Genomic DNA, 13,584 nt, shown 5'->3' with positions numbered 1-13,584 from the left:
TTAAAGTTAACGGTTGACTGCTACTGCCATTAATGTTCCCTCTCTAGTATTAAAATGTAGCTACATTGAGTGTTTTCTATATTATTGTCGTATTGATTTTTTTTCGGTTAAGTGTTTGTATCGGGCACATTATGGCGAAACAACATACCAACTATTAACCACCTAATCCCAAGTTGAGTGAACGACAAACATGCAGTATATAAACCAATTCGATATACTGAAAGTTACCAAAACTTTATATCAAAGGTTAAAGTTCACAAATACAGCACAGCTTGTGGCATTACATCGAGTGGCCCTGGCCATAGTTGAAGAGAACACTATTACGGACAGATAGACAGCTCACTCCTCCATCGATAGGGAGGTATATACTTTAATAAATTCTTCTCTGTAGTATATTGATATCCTGTTATTTATCAAATCACTATAGTACTAAATCTCAAACCCCCTCTTTCCCTCTAGGCCAGTAAGCACCCCCCTTTTCGGAACATGTACAATTTAAACCAAATTCCTTATCAATTAAAATGTTATGTTGTACTGGAGCAATGGATGCAGCGCTTACGAACCACGTGATCAAACGGTGTAAATACTTTCAAAATATGACCTGCTATGTGGTTTTTAACATCTTTGTTTTGAACCACTCCTTTTAATACATTTTGTATTAACACACAATATCTTTGTGATTTTAATATTTTCGTGAAAGTGAAGTTTAGAGTATTATTTTCGTCAATAACGAAGAACAGAAGAAATTTTCAGAATGTGAGTATTATAAAATCAATAATTTCAAATCACTATATGAAATCATACAAATGTATCCGAATATAAAAGGGTCGGGGGGGGATTTGATGGCCTGGTCACCCTTCTGAAACTAAACGTACTCAGAATGCAATAGACAAGTATTCAGCATATGTACTTAGGATGATGCATATTTCTTTCCTTTTATTCTTGATGAAGAATTTTGTCATGGGTCGCATCGAAAGATGTTATACATGTAATCAATGTCGGTCACTATTGCATGCATCTTAGAAGAAGAAGATGATGATGATAACGAAGAAGCAGGAGAAGAATATCGAATGTTTCTGTTCCAATCAACGACAGTCACAAAACAGGACAATTATGATTAAGTCACTCGGGGAACGATAAATGTAATTTACCATATATTACGTACATGGGTAAATCATTAATTTCAAATCACAATATGAATTTGTACAAGTATACCCAAATACTAAAGGGCGGGCGGGGCGGGGGTAAGAAAATCAGTTTTGAAGTAACTTATTAATAGTATATATTCTATTTGTACATACTGTACAGTATTTATCAAATTGAATACTATGAATTTGTTAGTATATCAAACACACCAGTCTCGTTCCACAACTGTTAAAAAGGCGTCGATATCTAGTATTTGTGTTTTACAGCTCTGGATTTTTGACAACACCAACAAACAAAATTAAAGTGGTGTATAGGGCATAATTTGTCTGTCTGTCTGCCTGCCATAAAATATTTTACAGGAAGGCTTTGCACCATATTTAGAGATGTATGTAGTTATAAAATATATATGATAATTTATGCCAGGCCACTGTACAGATGGGGGAGTGGGTATTCTAACCTTGAGGTACTTCATTTGTAAGGTTGCTCACAGTATTTCTAGTTTTCATTTTTCTTCATAGTGTGTTCATATGCACTGTCAACTAGTAAAAAATCTAGAATAATAGTGAATATCGTTATTGTACTTTAATTTATTTTTTGAACTCTGATTGATTGATTGAATATTGTGGTTTAACATGAAATGATGACGATGAAATGAAAAAAAGTGATGGGACACAAGTGTAATACGGTCGGCAAACCTTGATTACCACAAGATAAAAGGGAGGGATGGGTAGGGTAGGGCAATTTAGCCTCCTGTGGCGGAGCACAAAGGTTCCCCCTATCGAATACCACAGCAGGGTTCTTAAACGTGCGAGGAACGCACAATAGTTAAGAGTCAAATTGTATAAATCTGTATGAAATCGTAGTTCATGGTTCTATGTAGCAAAAGGAGAAATTGGCTGCATGGGTAGATTTTTGGTGTTATATGACATGCAGTTTGTATAGAAATAGAGTCGAAATGTGACCAAAAGCATTTTCATGATAGTTAACAACCTATACCTAATTACAATCAAGTTTTCAATTTTGGATACATTCAAATTTCATGGCCAATAAGTAAAAATTAAATTATTTATTCACTTTTTAAACCCATACCATCCACAAGCAATATTTGAAGATATAGAGTAGTACTGTGTTAGTCCATGTAATCTTGTACAATTTCATATATAACAATATTGTCAAAATTTTATCCTATGTTAAACATTTAAGAATAATCCAGATCCAGAACTACATCAAGCTTGAAACTTTCCCCGGGATATCCCATCGACCTCTCTGTATCGAGCTGTGTCCAACGAAACATGCTATTCTATTGCTAAAACTAACAGCTATAGTACATGTATTTAGATGTTCGATTTAATTTATGGCCCTCTTTTGCAGCGAATTATTTTGTTACGTATCGAGCTCTGAAATAAAACTTTATTTGATCTAGTCAGGTGTTCCCAAGCACTGCCTTGAGGATATTTGATTTTGTTGGGAAGGGGTAATTAGATTTTAGGTTTATCACCAACTATTTCTTTTGCAAGTTTGGTGACTTTTAATGTACTACTTTCAAGAATACGAACGTGAAACATAAAGTTGAAGTGATTCTTCAAGGTTCTTTATCTTGGACCACGCCCTCCACAAAAATGATAAAAAAGAAATAATACCATACGAGACAGATCTAGTGCGTGTAATACACAATCTGACACCTCATCAGTTTTCGTAGTGATTTTGGGTCAGCTAGTGCCTGAACTGTGTACATTGGAATTTATCGTGTTGATAACTGCCTTTATGTGTAAATCGATGTTATCAAATTTTGACGCCCTTCCTTTTTGAATAGTAGCGAGATTTTATATTACAACCCCCCCCCCCCCCCCCCCAAAAAAAAAAAAAAAAAAAAAAAAAAAAACACACACATATATATATATATATATATATATATATATATATATACATATTGAGATTTTGTATTTTCGGTGTCTCTGAAAGTCGACTGATTAAAAAAAAATTCAGTTTTTCTGTCAAAATTAGGTGTCAATACGGCGACCACTCTCAGCAAAAAGTTTAGTCTCTAAAATAGTATCTCAAGTTTTAACTTTAAGTAAAACTATATTGTAGATCTTTATAGATTTGTACCACTGTTGGTCCATACCACGAGGTCCTTACACGCACCTCTAAAGATCTAACGTTTCAAAAAAGTGTCAGAATTAGAATTTTCATAAACTTTGTATTAATATTGTATTTCTTATTCTATACTACCACTTTTTAAAAAAAAGTTTCGGTCAATTTTCCAAGCATTCTATCACTTCTTCAAATCCACGAAGAGCTGTTTCAAATTTAAATGTTGTGTCCATACTGACTTGTCCCAACTGTAAAAAGTAGGCCAAGCGGCACCCTTCTTATATTTTGTTATTAAGTACTGTCCATGGGTGTATCTGGTATATTCGGTGTTTCTAAAAGTAATGAAGAGTAGATCTGAACGGCAACATCTTCTGTTAGATCTCAAGTTTGGTATCCGGATCGTAGTTTCTTTAGATTTGGTCTATGACATCACTTTAGATTGACAAAATGCATTAAATCACTCGAATAATCAATTTATTCAGCATTTTCATTTTATAAAATGTTTGTCATCAGGCGAGAGAAAGGAGGCATACCCTCTTGAAGGCCACTCCCCTAAAGCTTCGAATCTGGATCCGTCTCTACTCATTCAAATATTTAACTTGTCTTATTTATTGTGTCTGCATATTCTCAGTGATAACATGGTATGTATATATATAAGGGTCTGGAAAATCCCAACGACGTTAGAACTGTCAAAATTGCGATTTTGGTCGTTCTCTTCGCGGGACTCGAAATCGTACCGCTCTGACATCTTATGACAACACAGCCTGCACAAAGTCCAGCGCCCTAGACCACTCGGCCAGCTAGGCTATATAAAATTACAGCTTTTGCTGGCCGGGTCATTCCTCCTCGTAGGAATAACCTAGGGATGTAACTTGGTACACGATGTATTGTAATAAAAATAATATAACTAAAACAATTCTAGTTACATATGTAAAACCCATTAATCAAATAAAAGAAAACATATGCAAGAAATGATAAATAAAGAATCAACGACAACGCAAAAGAAGTCTAAAAGCATATAAACAAATAAAAGTCTGAAAAAGGCAAGTATCACATATGAATTAACAATTCTGGATGCTTGTCTGATTAAAAGTGTATTAAGATTATTCTTCAACGCAGACAGTGATTCAACACTTCGAACGTCTAAAATGGGAAGTCATTCCATACAACGGCGGCCTCTCGATCAAATAGTCTTTCTCCGTATGTTTTCGACTTAACTACTGGCTTTACTGATCGTAGAGTTCTTGCTGGCTTTGAAACACTGAGAAGCTGGATCAATTAACTTGTCTGCCAACAATCCTTGTATAAAAATATGTATAAGGATTGTTGAATCCTTTCAAAATAATGCTGTCAATGTACCAACTAAGAGAGTATTTCTTAGTATTATTCTTAGGATTGTAACATATGATTTTTTTTATGAAGCGCTTGTATATAGACTGGCGCTTCATGATCATGCTGTAGTGATTTGAAAACATATAGTAAAATGTGTATATTGTATAACTGATACGACAATTATGTCTCTGCTTCAGTTAAAAATTTGAGATGATCGTTGTATTTTGAACAGATCGGCAAAAAATTAGTTATTATTCATTATTTAATGTATGATGTACGTGGTTTCCAATGACTTCTAGTTTTTCCCCGTATTACATTTCACTCGCGATACGAGAAAGTAAACTGAGCGATTTTTTTTTTACCAGAGACAGTCACGATAATATACAACGTCTCTGACTTTATATAAACATATACAAACTTAATCCTAAATTGTTAGATTATTGGTCAATTGATAAAATATTAAAAATACCGAGTAGCGATGCGATGTTCGAATAGGTCTCTGTTCAAACGCACCGCTTTTCGTGTTGCTCAGAAAGTAGACTTAAAACGTCATGTAACGACAACACCTAAGATTTAAGACTGTTTCATTTGGAACTTTGTATTCTCTGAAGGCTTGAAGCATATCATGTTATACTATTCAAAACGCGATGTTTGAAGTGCGATCAAGATTTGTTTATTTTGAAAGTTGTACATGCGGTACCGATGATTACATACTGCATGATATTGGTGCTAGTCGTACCCGGACTAGTAAATAAGTAGCTTGATGTTGGCAACAATGCAGTAGATAGCTAGGAACGAATTTTCCTCTTAAAAGTATGTATTTTGCATGCCTTTGATACTATCTATAATACAACTTACTGACTCAAAACACAGTCTTGAACTAAGATACTTTTTATTTTGTACACACACACGTGCAACCAGGCGATACAAAATTAATTTCTTGCTCTTGAGCCACAGGGACTTGCTCGCGGTCAATAATGGGGGTTTACTATCAAAGGCAACGCCACTATCAAATATCATTCCGTGTTGCTGTTTGATGGTGGGTTGCAATTTGATAATTGACTGGGAACAAGTCCCTGTGCTTGGGCTTGGTTCTCGGGCATACCCGCAAGCACTTAGATCTATTTCAGTCAATGAAAGAGTTTACACACATAAACAAATTGATTTATCTATTTATTGATTTGTCAATAATTAATCCTTAATATCAATAATTCATTTATTAATATCAATAAATGAATTATTGATATCAAGAAATAATTTATAGATATCATTGAATGGGGAATAAATTCCACAACGGCTTGCCATACTAGGGAAGCATGTGGATAGTAAAACCCTGTCATTGATAGAACTTGTACAGTGGTGGATCCAGGAGGGGGGGGAGGTGGGCTTAGAAAACAAATTGTTGAAAACTTATGTTATTGTGCAAGTCATAAATATTGAAACGAATCTGTTAAATGTTCATGAAAATTAAATTAGTTTCCTTTTATTAACTAATTAATCATGATTTATAATTAGGGAATTTGAATTTTCTGCGCCTATTGGCACCACCATGATCGGTTGAGCTGTGACATCACAAAGTCGATTTGTAAAGTTAAAATAAATAGGTAATATATTATGATGTCTGAAGAAATCCTAAATTTTATGACTTTTCCCCTATAATTTTAACCAAAAATAAACAGAAGAAGAGATTGAGGCACACAATGTTATCAAATGTCAGACAACATTGACAAACTACGGTATTATGAATAGAAGACTAGAATGTCTGAGGAAAATCTAGTGGCTACTTCCAAAGCATGTTTGTGTTTTTAGAGTATGTCTCGTTTATCATTCATGCACTGGTAAGCTTGACAAGACAACATATTTTGGTGATTAGATTAACAGGATTGTAGAAATATTCTTTGTTTACATATCATTTGCATGCAGTACTTGTATCAGTTCCAAACCAACTTAGTGACGTCATGAGCCAATTGGAAGCTATCAGTATAAAATCAATAAAGTCTGCCTATGATCTTTCTTCTGATAGGAAAGTTCTGCAAGATGACTATCCACATGTAATTCATAGATTTCGAACTTTGCATAGCCTTGAACATTTTATAAAAATGCATTTTGCATTAAAGGTTATTTATTTTTGTTTACGTGGGTATAATTTACCATAAAAGCCTAATTTAATGTAATGGTGGTCTTTCCCATTAAATCATGAAAAACACTCACTTCATGATACTCAATGATGATCTTGTCAAGAAATTTTTTTTTGGGCCCCCTTACCTAAAACTCTGGATTCGCCACTGACAAGTGTTTCACTGCTTCTGTTCTCAGGTCTACCAGTTTGTTAGGTTGCGGATCCAGGATTTCAGGCCAGGGGGTACAAGAGCTGTCAAGGGTCTCTAGACCTTTTGAGTGAGTAGTGGGGTTTAGGGGCAAAGCCACTAAGAGCTGTATAGATTTTTTTTCGATTCAAAATACTTCATGCATTTTTGTGGCCTTCCTTCACTTGAATTGTACCACTCCATTATACTTTTTGAAGCTGTTTTTTTTTGTTTTTTGTTTTGATTTTTTCATAAAATATTAGGTACTAGTTTTGAAATAACATTTAGAACATATGCCAGAATGATCTCAGATTACAGTTTTTAACAGGCAAAACATTAACTTCTAATTTTTGATAGAAAAAACCTGAAATATTGAGTTAGTATGACAGCAACAGGGGTTGAAAATAACTTTGTTTTAGCTAGGTAGCCCAATGGACTTTTTGATTGATAGGTAATCCTAAAACTTATCTTGTCTGTAGGTATAGTAAAATTTTAAGAGTGAATTTAGGTACATGTACATAATGTAGCATGACCAATTTTTTTCCCATTTGGTAGTATTCCAAGAATGGGGAAGTGATTCCAATCCCATGAAACAAAAGTAAGTTATCCAGCATTATAAGCCCAACAGATGTATTCTTTCTTTATGTTTATAGGACTTGGATATTTTGCCAACAAGGCACAAGGCCCAAACAAAAGAAAACTAAGAGAAAAAATAGGGTACAGATGTATGTATAGTTTAGGAAATAATTTTGTATTTTAAAAATATTTTACATTGACTTAATGGGAAAACATTCTGGAAATTAGCACATTGAGTTCCGGGAAATTAAAATACTTTTTTTTTGTGGTGGGGGAGGTGGGGGTAGTGGGTGGGGGGCTTGATCCAGGAACTAAATGACTGTGGAATTTATGAACCAATATTTACTTGCAGAATTTCCTGTCAGGATTTTTTTGTGTATGGAATAAGCATGGTTTATTTTGATACAGCTATTCACACAAAGTCTTTTTACATTCACTTTGAGTGTGGATGCTGTTGACCATTCTTCCTTTTTATACAACTGCAAATAAATTGTGGTTGTATATTGGTATGGCGCTGTCATCATGGTTTTCATCTAAAAACATGGCTGCCGTTACTAAAAATAGAACATAGGGTCAGACAGTAGTTTTTCACATATATCTCCTAAACTGTTAGGTTTATCCAAATTCTATCAGTATTAAAATGATCCATATTATTAGGAGTTTAGGACTACAAAAGTCTTCAGACTCCTTGTAAGAGTTATTGCCCTTAAAAGGGGAAAAATGACCTATTTATTAATAGTTTTCAGTCAATATCTTGAAAACTATGATAGGTTAAAAGACTCTTTCAATTGTTGAAAAGATCTTGTGATAAGTCCTACCAAAGACTTCTTGAGTCAAAATTGTTGGACAACTTCTTGTTTAATGTATTGCCTTTGAAAGGCAGAATTCAACAAGGTGAGGATTCAGGCTCCTGGGAGCCTCTTGTTGTGTAAAGTTTTGCATAAGTCATACTTCGCTTTTGTGGGAGCATTTATGTAGATTGATTGCTAGAATGTTGTCATTGGCAAAGCCTGCGGCTATTACGGATGTGGTAAAGTTTCTGTAAGTTCATCATTCAAGGTGCGAAAAATGCTTCACATTAAGAAACATATATAATGGAAGCTCTTTGGTGACCAAGATTGGTGACCAGAAATTAAAAAAAAATTACAGAAACACTGTGGAAAAAATGACCTGGTGATTTTTTAATTAAAAAAAAAAAAAAAAAAACAACCTGGCAGGTTGAAAGATACCCAGTTGGAAGAGGGAAAAGCAAGACCGATTTTTCTTTGGCCTTAGGGGCCTGAAACTAGAAATCTCATATAAATTTTCCAATAAGGTGCCATAGACTAGGATTTATTTTATGTATTGTGACTTGAGCCTAGTAAGAATAATGGGTGCAATTAGAGGCAAGAAATCAGTATTTTTTCTGACTTGAGTCCTAAAAGGAATTGATTTTTGAAATTGAAACACAATTTTCAAAGCTGTGTCAAGTTTGAATGGTGTGTCCATACTTACCCAAATTGTTCATATTTTGACCTCTGTGGTCATATTAAGCTGTGCCCTGGAAATATTTTATTTCTCGAGAAGCATTATATCTGTCCAATTAATTAATATGATTAGATTAATATTTTTGCTATTTTCTGAACCAATTCTCTGAAAATATAACAAAAGAAATTTATTTGCATAATACAACTATCTAATGATAACTTGAGCCCTGTGCAGGTCCGGGTGTCAAAAGAAAAGGCCTGCAGCAGCTCTAAGCTTGTCGTAAAAGGTGACTAAATTATGCTCAGAAACAGAGACAAACTGCTTGTTTATCCATGAACTTTCACCAAATTCCTTGCATTGTTTAGTGTTCTCTTGACTATTTCATAGCTGAGGCAGTTTACATTTAAAATAACTTCATCAGTATGTATATAGTCCCAAGCTATGCCATTGCCATATGCATATATAAATGTATATTGGATATTGTGATTTGGATGTCAAGCATAACTTTCCAGATTCACTTACAGTTACTGAACTGGTCTGTGCAACAAAAATTGCAATCTGTCATCTATTACTGATCAGAAACCGATTGGTCAGGGTTCGCATCATGTGACCACAAAGCAGTCAATATATTTTGCAGATTTCATTGTTTCCTTTGTCAATTTTACACATATTTACATAATGCAACATATTTAAACATCAGTTTATACTTTTTTTTATGTTTGGTTTATTTCTAACAGATCATCTGTCAATTTACATACCAAAATTGTGATCAGATCAATGTGTTTATGTACATTGTACATGTGCATACTTGTTAAGAACTAAATGTACATGTATATGTAACAGCATACATACAGATTTACTGGTACAAATGCATATAGTTGTCTAAATTAATGTTCATGATGCATGTAAAGAAAAGAGTTTCTAAATTTGTAGAAAGCCAACTTATATTAAGTAACATGAAAATGTGGGAGCTTGAAGTCACAAATACATTGTACATGTACATGTACATGTATATGTAAGAACATGATTTGGTTGGTTACTTTAAGAGTCAGTATGCCTTGAACCATAGTTCTAGACATTTATTCTTCATAGGGCTCTGAAAGTATGGTTCACTAGATTAATACTAAGCAAGCTGCACAATTGTTCCTTTCTCCAACAATATTCTGTACATAAATGCTACTATTTAGCAATTTGATTTGTTAACCAGTTATATAGAAAGTTTTGTTGATTCTAGATATTAGAAAATATAAATCAAAGACTGAAGTATTCAAACTGGCTAATCCTCAAATATTCTATGTCACAGATTTTGACTTGCTTTCAACATCTGAAAAGACACAAATGCGATGTGCTCTAAAATTGGGTGACTTTCGCTAGAATCTTGCTTCCTTTCATAAGATTACTCTTTTGTAACCGTGATGACTGAAAAGTTTCTCAATCAAAGCAACTGGTTACCAGGAAATGCGAGTAATGTTTTTGTTCCACAAGTTTCTCTCAAATTTTTAGCGATCTTTAGGTGACATGATTTTGACCAGGGAACCAGATAAGGAACCATATTAAAAAACTAGCAATGACTGTATATTGATATTGGGGCCCTGATAATGTTTATGACCTTTAATGTCAATTGTAAGGAGAGCCTGTGTCTAAGTAATATTACATTAAATTTAGTGTTAACTGATCATTTCGTCTTTTACTGTAATCTTCCCATTCTCATACAAGCAAAAATCACACGTAGAATGCCTGTATGATATTTAAGCGGTACATTTTGATCTCATATGATCTTGTATGAAGTTAGAGTTGACGATTTTACGTCACTGATCAGCTGCATAATAAAGTGTAGTTTTATATAATTAAGCAAATCCAATGCGAATGTTAACTAGTGAAGTGGAAGAAGACTTATAAAGATTTAAGAATGTTGGATGATCAAGTTTACATGTATGTACAGAAAATAGAAAATGTGAATATTTTTTGTTTTGCTCTAGATACCTTATATTTATTTTACATCATGGTATATACAAGAAATAAATATATACATCTAAACAGATAACATGTACACTATTTAGTTTTTTTATACATGTCATGATTACCAAAATCCTGGAGAAAATATTCTTTGTTTTTCCCAAATTTTTATGATTACAAATACTAATGCTTGTACAAATACTTTTATTAGCTCCAACATAATTACAGTAATTATACCCCCTGTGAACATAGTTACAAAAATGTGAAACTTGATAGATTAAATATGCTTCAGCAAACAACTTCAATATTTATATACATGTACTATAATAACATTAGTCAGGTAGCTCAGAAAACTATTCAGTTTGATAAATTATCATGTCATGCTTGCAATGCATTCATGTTAAAAATAGTTTTTACTGCTAGATTAATTCTTAAATTGTGTGACTAACAGTCTATGAATAGATATATTCAGATTTTACTTGTTTTGGTTGAATGACATGGACCTATATATACCCCTGTAACAAGTGTTTGAAATGCCAATTCTTTCAGCAACAACAGTATTTGTTTTCTAAATAGAATTGTTGAACTTGTGTATGTGGTTTCATATAATCTTTTAGAAGAAGTTTGCACTTATAATTGTCAAAAGAAATTGCCTTCTTAAAACCCAGTTATGAGATCACTTGGTGGATATGAAAACATTCCCGTCAAATAAAGAAAGATTTTCAAATGACACTGCTGTACCAACTATATATGACATAGTGAAGCACTCCATAGCTTTTTAGGAAGCTAATTAATACTTTTTTTTCTGTATATTTCCAACTTTACCATTTTTTTACACTGTTTTGTACTCAAACTTGACACAGTCTAATTTAGTAAAACAATTAGGTGAAACTTGATGGTTTCGAGTGTGGGTAGTAAAGCATTCATATGTAAATATGTGCAATACTCAAGGAAATAAAGAGGTGTAAAATAAAAGCTTTAATCTGTCCAGCTTCGACAATTTGCACATTTCTTAAGCACTATAAAATACAGGTTGAGTTCAATTGTCAGTTAAATCTAAAATGCGCTTTTTGAGCTATGTCTTTTTAAATCATATATGTATGTAAATTATACCAATGTGGCCTGGTATGTTTTAATTCCCATTAGATGCCCTTAGATTTTTGTTTTTTTTTTTTTACAACAATACCAATTCTTTTCCTGACTGTTTTAATGTGCCTGATATTTTGGAGAAGACTTTTGACAGGTAAATTACAGAAGGCACTTAAAATTTTTCATGAAAATTGTTTTTTTTTCATTATGTTACCATAGCTACAGATTTTTATGATAAAATATAAAAGCCTATCTATCATTTTCCTGGATCTCCATAATGTAGGAATTTAAAAGAGTAATCAAGGGAACCAAGAGTTAGTGGAAATCAAAAGAATGTAATCTAGGGACAAAGACTAGACATGGAAAAGAGACATACACTACAAAGATCATAAAGTAACTTAAATCATACATCTAAGTAACAAATGCAAATGAGCAACTCGGACTCCACTGAAAACTGTTAGCAGGGACCAGGTGCACGGGTAGGATATGCATCCTCTGTTTTTTATAGAAACACCTGCCGAGTTGTTCATAAAAATTCAAGTCCAGGGTAGACACACAAGGAACGGAAAACTATGACCTGATTATAGGATCTGGCCAAACAATATTCTTTCTTTTGGATCAGATCAGCTCATAAGAGTGGAGGAATAGGCCAGCAAGTAAAGGAGTACAATTTGTTCCCATCGGAATGCCAACCGTTTGTTGAAAAACACGTCCATCTCCTGGATTTGCTTAGAGTGTCTCTGTATAACTTCATTGGACACAAATTGACACAAAATTGTTTGTAGTGACCTATCTATTGAGTGCAACAAAAGGCAGTTTGTCATGAATCAGCTATTAAAAATAGGAAAGAAAGAAAATGGAACGCTTATGTCCTGTTTTGGATAACAAATAGTGCTACTCTACTTGCAGACATATTCCTTCACTCTTATGAGGCTGATCTGATCCAAAAGAAGGAACATCGTTTAGCTAGATCCTTTGATCTCAGTTTTCCCTATACAGATGACATATTATTGTTCAACAATTCTAGTTTTAGAAATTTTTTACATCATATTTACACCAAAGAACTTGAGATAAATGATACTGTGAAGTCAGCCTCATATCTTGACCTGCACTTAAGAGACAAAACTATACGACAAACACAATGACTTTTCATTCCATATAGTCAGCTATACTTTCACCTGTGGCAACATCCCTTCAGCACCTGTGTATGGAATGTACGTTATGCTAGAGTGCCATAACTATGCAGACTTTTATCACACTTGACATCTGAAGCAAGGTTTTATTGCTGCAAGATGGAATTTTATCACTACTGAAGTTTTATGTTTGTCATCAAAAACTTGTGATCATTACAGTGTATCCATATGCACTGCAAAAACTGATTTGTTTAAGGTGTCATAGTTTTCCTTCCTCTTTCGCCTACCCTGGACTTGACTTTTTATGAGCAACTTGGAGGGTGTTTCTGGACAAGCGGAGGATGCTAACCTTACTGGTGCACTTAGTCCATGCTCCCAGTTTTTAGTGGAGTCCAAGTTGCTAAATTACTTTTGTTGCTTAGTATGTATTATTTTGGTTGTGTTATAATCTTTGTTGTGTATGTCTGTTTTCCATATCTGGTCTT

The 13,584-nt window shown here is 33.7% G+C and overlaps 1 pseudogene; it reads left to right on the top strand.

Moving 5' to 3' along the window:
* The first annotated feature begins 614 nt into the window (after positions 1-614).
* LOC148600574 (uncharacterized) overlaps positions 615-13,584 on the top strand; it is a 42,267-nt pseudogene continuing 29,297 nt past the window's right edge.

This window comes from Perna viridis, chromosome 13 (assembly GCF_037379345.1).
Source record: "Perna viridis isolate PV_CMFRI_1.1 ecotype Kerala chromosome 13, ASM3737934v1, whole genome shotgun sequence".
NCBI lineage: Eukaryota > Metazoa > Mollusca > Bivalvia > Mytilida > Mytilidae > Perna > Perna viridis.
The sequence above is the reverse complement of the archived record's forward strand: the minus strand, read 5'-3'. Positions and strand labels throughout refer to the sequence as shown.